We start from the raw sequence: 10093 nt of genomic DNA, 5'->3' as shown, positions 1-10093 counted from the left end.
AGTTGTGTGCATTACGTAATCGGATTACTTTTTAATGTAACAAGCATTACTTTGTAAATTTAAACATTAATATTTGAGTTACTGTTTTTTTTAAGTAATTACTTTTCAGTTTAATAAATTAGCTTTTTACATAAATTTGTTTAAATTAAATTAAATGGTCTCCTCGACAACGTAGTCACTTAGAGCCACGCACTCTGTGTGTGTGCGAGGAACAGTCAAAAACTACAAAAGATTACTTTCGGGATACTTTCGGATTACTTTCGGATTACTTTCGGATTACTTTCAACTTTAAATAAAAAAGAGTTGCGCAGTAGGTAATACAACCTGTAATGTTAAGAGATCTTTTGTCATAAATAGCTCTAGGGGTCAGGAAATAGTACTGGTCAGAATATAATAATATTCTAAATGTGTTTTTACAAGAAAATGAAGGCGTATGTTATATAGGCTATGTTGTTGAATGCATTACCGCGTTAAACACTTGCAAAAAAAAAACTTCTCAGTAAAAAACAAAAAAAAAACACCTGTAAGGTCTGGAAGAGAGCGAGCCTCAGCCAGGTGAGAAAAAGTAACGCAAAACTAACATAACACTTTCCATAAAAAGTAACTAAGTAACCATTTTTTAAAAACTTTTTTAGGGAGTAACACAAAAGTGTAACATTACTTTAAAAGGAGGTTTTTCCAACATTGCTACTTTTTATAAATTCTTTTAGATTTGTCATCAAAGAAAAGATGTCAGTTATGCTCTCGATAGCTCCGGTGATATTATCACAGTGGCTTTTTTTTCTAGTCTAGTTCAACACGGCGACTTCAGGCACGGCGCAAATTAGTGCAGGGAAACATTCATAATCACAGAGATTTCCTTTTGGTTGATTGAGCTGTTTACATGATGAGCCATCAATGCATGTAAATTTAGGTTTCAAGACGAGGTTTGGTCGTTGTTGTTAAAACGTTTCATATTTTTTCCACAAACATAATTAGCTAATTCACTGTTCTTACTGATTAATTAGTTGGTTAATTCAAAGTATTTTTGTCATTTATAATTTTTTATTATTATTTTTATCAGCCAATCAATTTGTGGACCACTTGAAAGTTTGAGAAACACTGATATGCAATTTGAAAAATTAACATCCATTTTGAGATTTGCTAAAGATTCAGTTTAACAGTGTTATTAAATTATAAGTGTTTTTACAGTTTTTAGTAAAATGTTTACAGTTTTTGTTGGAAACTTGTAAAAATGCTGAATATAAGCATGCACAATTAAATATCTAATATCGACCAATCAGCCTGATCTCACGGCAATTCGTACGAATTCTACGAGGTGGCTAATTCGTACGAATTCATACGACCTCACTCGTATGATTTTTGCTAAATCGTACATATTTTACGAATTGCCCAATTCGTATGAATTCATACGAATGACCTACCCCTGACCCCGCCCCTAAACCTACCCATCACGTGGGTTTAGACAAATCGTACAAATTCGTATGAGTGAGGTCGTACGAATTCGTACGAATTAGCCACTTTTTTATGACTCGTACGAATTCGTACGAATTGGTCGTGAGATAGCGTTGGACCAATATATTGACATCACTAGTATTGTTGTGAATAAATTTTTTAAAGAAATACAATTACAGACCTTTTGGAGCTGTCTGGATTTTTTTGTTTGTTTTTTTTATTTTTTTTGGAGGGAGTTTTTTTTTAGGAGGGAGTTGAAACAGTTAAAAACAAGCCTGGATGGAAAGGGTGGTCTCAGGATATGAGAGGGAAATGGCCACAGTAAGGAAAGGCTCATTCTTTGCATTGTCAAATAGGAAATGGGCACAGATTCCAAGGAAACTGTCTTGTTCCTGACTAATAATTTGGGCAGACCCTCCTGTAATGGTGAAAACCCTTGTGCTGCTTTCTTCATATATAACCGTACATCCATGCACATCTTTGAGAGGTGACTGAATGCTGACGGTGTGTTTAGTGTGCATCTGTTTGTGAAAATGATCCAGAAAGGCTATTTGCTTACAGGATGCCAATGACTTTCTAGGAAACTGCCTTGGTGACCCACTGTAAAAAAAAAAAAACATATTTTTGGTTTAACTTAAAAAAAGTAAGTAACCTGGTTGCCTTAAAGTTTTCAGTTCATTAAAATAAAATAAAAATTGAGTTAATATAATGAAGGGGATTGGTTTAATCAACACTGTTTTACAGTGTAATTATCTGCTTGATTAACCTGCATTAATTTGTCCTACGTTTTTACTTTGTATCGCTTTATTATTATTATTATTTTACCATTTCTATATTTTAGCAGTTCAAACAGTCTTTTGCAATGTATTAAAAAAAGAAAATGAAAAGAGAGAGAGAGAAAAAAACAGGTATAGACCTGACCCTGTAACTGAGATTGTAAACTCATTCATAATGTGCTTCCTCTCAGCAGAGTCTCAGTCAGAGATCTTGGAACGGTCTTGTTTGTCCCAGAGATTGGTAATAGTGGGAGTGTTCCAGTACAATTCCTCGTTATCGAAGTCACAACATAGCCTACTTTTGTTTTCAGTTTTATTAAAAGCCAGTCTGTTCACTGGACTGAAAAAAAAAATCTTTAGACATAAAGGCCCTTTGCACACTGCCTCCGAAACTTTCATCCGTCATAAACAATTCGGATCAGGTTTAATTTTCTGCGTTTTTCGCATCCGTAGCAAGCATTTTGAGAGGTGTTTTGACAATTCAGAGCCACCGAATCACGAATATTCACGAATACGAAAAAACGCATGCGAAAATTTCAGAACATTTAGTGTGCAAGGACCTTAAGCCAAAATTTTACTATGTAGGTCAATACTCAGACAGCAACATAGTGTCGGCCCAGATCTGGCCCACATCTGGCTCACATCTGGTACGTGTAGAATGTTGCTGTCTGGGTATAACATTTCGGGACTTTTTACAACTTAATATCACCATAAACATTTTCACTTAAGATTAAGGCTGTGCGATATGGACAAAAAATGATTTCATGATTTTTTTAATCAATATTACGATTTCAATTTTAATCACAGGTTTGAAACAATATTTTCTTACACACTTATTGACGGCATTTGCGGGCAACATTTCTTTGCAGAAATGATACATGACGTCGTCAGATATTTCTTTAAGCCTTTTTCTAACACGCTAGACTGACATCTTCAGCCCGTTTAACCTGATTCTTGTGTTTTCAACTGCAAAAGACGCTATTACATCATCTCTCCTGTATCCCAAATATTCCCAAACCAGAGATGTTGATTTGTGTGTGTGTGTGTGTGTGTGTGTGTGTGTGTGTGTGTGTTTGTGTGGCATAGTCCTTATCCTGCCCTGAATTCTCTGTGTTTTCTTCCATGTTGTAACCCATTTTATTTTGATCTAATTTATTTCGATTTTGTGAGCAGGATTGCTGAATAATTTTCAGACAGAACTCAATAGAGCGCAATACAGTTCTGCGTCATACAGTTCTGAGTATCTTTTAAAGGTTTGATGCCACTAGCCTGTTGGCTACTGCTGGAAAAAAAATATCAAACTGTCGGAAAGCTTATTATGTGTTGGCCCTCCTGACTAATGCCTTGGAATTTAGGAATTGGGTCTTTTCTTAAAAGTAAACCCATTTTCAACATGCATTTTACCAATAGTCACATTAGCTTCAGTGAGCTTTCCGGTGGTAAATACAGCTTTGGAAGCTCACGTACCATCAGAGAAGGGGAAGTTCTCTGTAAAAAAAAAATCCTAATTTTACAGAAAATAACTGTGATTTTTTGACGATCATTTTCTTTCATTTTAAATTGTACTCAAAACACTGTAAAATTACAAATAATATCTGTAAAATAAAAATTCAGCTGTTATTTTAGGTATTGTGACATTAATGACAAATTCCAGTAATTCACATTTTTTATACAGAAAATTGATTGTATTTTTCATATAGTATTTTTTCTGTTTTCTTAAATTACATAAAAATGTATGTAAAATTACAAATATAATCTAATAATTAGACAGTAACAGAACAGTTAAATGATAAAATGGTCAAATGACTGTCAGCTCCCCAAAAAACTGTAAAACATCCTAAATTAAATAAACTGAAAAAACACTGTTATTTTACAGGTATTTCCAGAATAATCTAAATATATTTTACTTTATTTTTACGGTTTTTGTTTGGCAGCCGTAGCTGACAGTTATTGACCGTTTTTGTAAGATTTTATTTTTTACAGTGTGACAAAATGCGTATGAGACACAACACTGATTCTATAGGCTACTTCACTCTTCCTCACTACACTCTTAAAATAAAGCCTCCAAAACGGCGGTTTCGTATATGCTGTAAAATAACCATTTTTGGTTCCCCAAAGAACTTTCGGTTCCTAAAAGATCCACATTTTGAAAATCTAAAGAACCCTTTTTCCACTATAAAGAACCTGTAAAAGTTCCATTGATGTTAAAGGCTCTTCTTGGAACTATCAATGCCAATAAAGACATACAGACGCTATTACAGTTCAACATGTATAATCTACACATTCTGCTAGCATGCCCTTGTGAAAATGAAGTACATTTTAGCACACTTTTTTTTAAAAAAAGAGTACTTCTTATAAAAGCAGTGTAGGGTAAGTTACTCTAAAAAGTAATTAAGTAGATATAACTACATCTCAAACGATGTAATTAGATGACTGTACTAATCACTCTCTCTAAAAAGTATTGCATGACTTATTACTATACTTTCTGAATCCTATTTCAACTTCGACCAGTTAAACAACACAAGGATAGATATGAAACTTTTAACTCTTAATATAATATGACACTGACATTCTGAGTTGTTCAAAGTGTTTTAGAGGATTGTTAGAAGGCAGACTGAGATGGCGAACGGGAACATATAGTTTGTGTAACATTAGCAACAGATTATTAGCTGTTTGATAACAATCAAGCTAAAGGCTAATCATATTAATTACCTTTATGTGTCCGATGCGATGTAAAAAGCGACACCATTGTGCAGCGTTTACTTCAGTAAGTTGGCCGAGTGAATGCTGAGCAGGTGTGAGTGAGTGGAGGCGGGGCTAATTAGCATATTCAAGAATCCGTGTATACGAAATTAAGCAAGGGTATAGAGTTGCATTCAAGCTATTTTAAAGCATGAAGAATTTTTTTCACAGGAAAAAACGTTTAAATATGTCGTTTCGGTGATCAAAGATTAGTTTTAAGGGATAAAATGATTGACTATGGGGACTTTAATCCAAACGTCTCTCTCCGCAGTGTGGACGGCGTCTGGATGTTTGTTAACAGTTTATCGCTGCAAAGGTATTTCCAACTTTTTTACTTCTGAGAGAAGAACAAAAAAGAGCTTTGCCATGAGTATATCAGGGCCTTGAATCACGTTCAGTCTCTCGTACATTACATGTGCATGAGTACGAGCACGAGTAATGAGTTGCTGGCTGCAGTTCACCTAACGGCCACCGGTGTCGCCGACAAGGGTTTCTGAATTCTACATACAGCCTCTTTAAAAGTAAAAGTTTTAATTTGACATTATTACAAAAGAGCACTTTTAAAAGTGTACTTAAGTGTGTTAAAAATATAGTCAAGAAAGTGTACTCTCTTTAAGTGCACTTAAGTGACCTTTCATTTAATTTATATTATATTATCTGCAAGCACAGTTTTAAAAAAAACTTCATTTGAAGAACACTAGTGCGCATTCAATAGTATTAAGTGTACTTCTTTTTCACAAATGTGTAGCATCTGTGCTTTTAAGTATATAGGACATGTTTAAGTAACACCTAGTATGAATCACCTTATAATTTATAGTGAAAACAAGTAAAAAGTTTTGCGACAAAGTAGCCCAGTATGCCAGTCCACAGTTCTTTTACTGCACGTTTAATATCAGTTTTGCCTTGTTTTGGTTCTGTAAGAAAAAGAGGCAGTTTCTTGACATTAAAATGATGTTTAAGGATTAATTTATTTATTTGGCTTTTTTAACTATACTTCACTGCACAACTTCTATAACAATATAACTAATCATGAGCAAGCAGAAATCTTCCCTTAAAAATCATACATTTAGCTGTGTGTTTTCAGTAGACTTTTCTGCTTTTAAGCTTTTACTCAGTCATTTTGGATAATTATTTTCTCTTCCCAGCCCCCCCCCCCCCCCCCCCCCCATTTCTTTCTTTTTTCCCCTTTTTTTGACATTGCTGACAATACTGGCACACACTGTTGGCACGGCTACTTGCACCCTGCGGTGAAGTAAGCCTGCCGAACACTACCAGCAGCGAGACCTCTAAAAGTCCTGATAGCGTTTCAGATCCTCTTTCATTGTTTTCAGTTTTGAAGTCACGGTTGAAATGATTTTCTGATTCAAAAAACATTCGTTTCAGGCCATTTGAGCAACAACAGGACAGAAAATAATGATGTCATTAAAGCAAATAAAAATCAATCAACATACAAGAGTGAAAGGTAAACACTCTCTACATTGTGTCAGGTTGAATCAGACAGTTTATGGCTGTGCTTCTGTTTACATTAGCGTTTCTTTTTCCCCTTCCCTGTGCAGTAGATAGAGGGCGGATACTGGCAAGGGCTTCCTCTAGGTCCTGATGCACTTCCTCAGTAAAACTTTTAGCCAGACCTCATCAGGGTGAACAATATCAGAAGCATTCCACTGGAACAAATGTACACATGTTCCCCCTGATATAAACATTTCGGGAACACTTTACAATAAGGTTCATTAGTTAACATTAGTTCACTTATAATGAACTGCACTTAAGCAGCATTTATTAATCTTTGGTAATGTTAATTTCAACATTTACTAATACTTTATTAAAATCTTGTTAGTTAATGCACTGTGAACTACCATGAACAAATATTTTTATTAACTAACGTTAAGAAGGATTAACAAATACAGTAACAAATGTATTGCTCATTGTTAGTTCATGTTAACTAATGAAGTGTTACAAACATTTCAATAATTTAACAATACATTCACGTGTTCACAGTTGTCTAACGTCAGTTAATTTTAAGTAAGTGTTTTATTTTGATTGCTTTGATTTTAAAATTATAATATTACATTTTTATGATTTAATTAATTATTATCTTTTCATCCGCTAACGAGCGCTGATTAAAAGCAAACTTAAGCCTTTTTTGGTAACACTTTATAATAACTGCACGCTATTAATCATTAGTTAAGCATTAGTAAACAGTTAATTTGTCATTTATAAAGCATTAATAGACATTATAAATACAGTTATAAATGTTTTGTTCTTGATTTATAAGCATATCTATAATGTGTTTAATAATTGTATTTTCATACTTTATTAATGATCAATTTATCATTTCTAAATGAAGTATTGCATTATTTACAAACCGGTTATTTAGGAGTTGTCAGTGGTTCAGAAGATAACTTAGAAAGTGTAAGTAAAAGATTAATAAACGGTTTAAATACATATTATTATTCAGACATATAGTAATAGTTACTTAGTGTGTTAGTAAATGCTTTATTAACATGTATTTCTACTGTAATTCAGGGTTAATTCAGGTAGTTATAAAGCATTTAGTAGTGGTTTGTTAACTATTTTTGTGAGCTCATCTAAAGTGAGGACTAGTTATGCTTTGTAAAGCGTTTATAAAGGAGATTTAAAGGCTGTTAAATGTTCTGTATCACTGTGTGTGTTTGTTTCCTTTTTCAGTTTAGAAGATAACTGAGTCTTTACATCTCCTTTATAAACGCTTTACAAAGCATAACTAGACCTCACTTTAGATGAGCTCACAAAAATAGTTAACTGACCACTACTAAATGCTTTATAACTCCCTGAATCTACTACATTTACTTACACTTTCTAAGTGATCTTATTAATCACTGACAACACCTAGTTTGTAAATAATGGTAAATAATGTAACTGGTTTGTAAATAATGCAATACTTCATTTAGAAATGATAAATTGATAATTAATAAAGTATCAAAATACAATTATTAAACACATTATAGATATGCTTATAAATCAAGAATAAAGCATTTATAGCTGTATTTATAAACTGCTTATTAATGTCTATTAATGCTTTATAAATGATGAATTAACTGTTTAGTAATGCTTAACTAATGATTAATAGCGTGCAGTTATTATAAAGTGTTACCATTTTATTTTATTGTTGCAAACTTCTCATTATCCTCATTTTAGATTTCTATTAGTGTAATAAATTTGTTTACTATATTACAGTAAGTATATAGCATATAAAAGTATAATTACTTAGCATAAATTATATTTTTGTAATTCTCATTCTCAATAATGATGATATCTATAACGGTAATACAGTCATTTTTTACCATATTACAGTAAAAAAAAAACATGACTTTTTTATTTATATCATTGTAAGCGAAAGTATTTATTCATTATTTATTAAAAAACAATCTTCTGATTTTGGGGTCGAAATGTTCTTAGCAGGTTTTGTGAGATCCGCTCATAACTCTACATGGAACACATTCGAAGTGTTTGATGACTTGGTTTCACTGCTGCCCTCGGCTCAATTGCCGCCTGCCTGTTAGTAATGGTCAGTAGCCAAAGAAAACATGCTAAACCGAAATAGTGAGTGGGCAAGTGGAAAATGAAGGACACATAAAAGGGGGACCCTGCTCATGCCCGTCAGTGACAATGCTGCAACCCAAGTGGAAAGAGCCACAAAATCGATGACGCCCGCTGCAGCGTGAGCTGCCATGCGTGCAAAGAGTGAAAAGTAAGTGTGTATGACTTGCGCTGAAAAAGCATGAGTGTGACGTTCCATGAATAGAGTCCTCCGGTGCTGAGTGCAGGAGGAAATGCGAGTCCGAGGGACTGGTGTTATTGATTCCAGTCAACAAATGAGTCCATGTAATCCGTCTGCCTTTGTTCCGTTCACTTGGCCGAGCGCTCTCATTAGCCCCCCGTGAACGGTCAACCTGTCAGCAGGTCGGCTCTCCAACCGACTGACCTCTGACTCCGGCTCATTCTTGGACAAATTAAATCTCACAAATGACAAATCCGGGCATGCAGCGCTCCCTGTGCCGCGGACTCGCTCCAGCTCCAGTGCCCATTAGGCAGGGCAGGCAGAAACCCCCTGTCACTGGCACTCGCTGGACCTCTGTGAGCGTTAACGTTCATCCCTCCTGACAGCCAACAGAGGTCTCAGAGAACAAACGCCTGGGCCCGGGAACGTGGCGGCCTGATCTGCTCTGACAGCGTTGCTTTGTGACGGGACTTAGAGCAAGTGCGCTCTGTTTGTTTTTGTCCTGGTGGAGAATGTCACTGCATAACAAAAGGAGCCCTGCCATTGGCGAACGCTTGCTGCTTTTGCGGCATGTTCCTTGCTCTTTAAACTATTGCTATTACTGATGTGCGTAAAGCTACCATATACTCATGGTGAAGTTATTTTCCGTCCTTCGCTTAGGGGTAAAAAGAATCTCGAAATACCTTTGCAGCGACATGCTGTTAGCGAACATCCCGACATCGCCCGCACTGCTGAGAGCAGCTTTTAGGTGAATATGGAAGTAAACACACAACGAAAATGACAGCGGTGAGAAAACAGCAGTTTAGAAAGCATCTGATTATAGTCATGTGGAGGTTTGCACAACCTCTGCAATTGACCGTTCGCAAAGACCGATCATCTCTTCCTTCTACTTAATTTATTGCATCAAATAAACATGAATGAACATTAGAAGGAATGTTGTTTCAACCGCAGAAAGACGTCAGTACACACCGTTTTTCAAGTTCAAGTCCACGGACGTTAATCTACTAACTTTGTCGGACAAAATGGCGGATGGCGGATTATGATTGGTCAGATCGCCTGTCAATCAAACTCCCTGTGAAGGGTGAATACGGCACTGCAGTAAAGTCACGTTTATTTATATACCACTTTGCACAATAGATAGCTTTGTGATTAGGAAGTATAGTATTAAACATGAAAAAGCAGTTTCTCTTTCTCTTGTACTCTTTCGATTAGAAGTACAACTTCAATTTTTACTACAAAGCAGCTCTCCAGTTCATGTTTTTACTCATGGACGTCTGACCTCAACGGACTGAACTGAAAAAATGAACCGTAGAAGATTTCCACCTCAAAGAAGGCGGAGCCTCAGAGCCACACCTACCTA

The sequence above is a fragment of the Squalius cephalus genome (genome assembly GCF_949319135.1).
Source record: "Squalius cephalus genome assembly, chromosome: 21".
Classification (NCBI taxonomy): Eukaryota; Metazoa; Chordata; class Actinopteri; order Cypriniformes; family Leuciscidae; genus Squalius; species Squalius cephalus.
The sequence above is the reverse complement of the archived record's forward strand: the minus strand, read 5'-3'. Positions refer to the sequence as shown.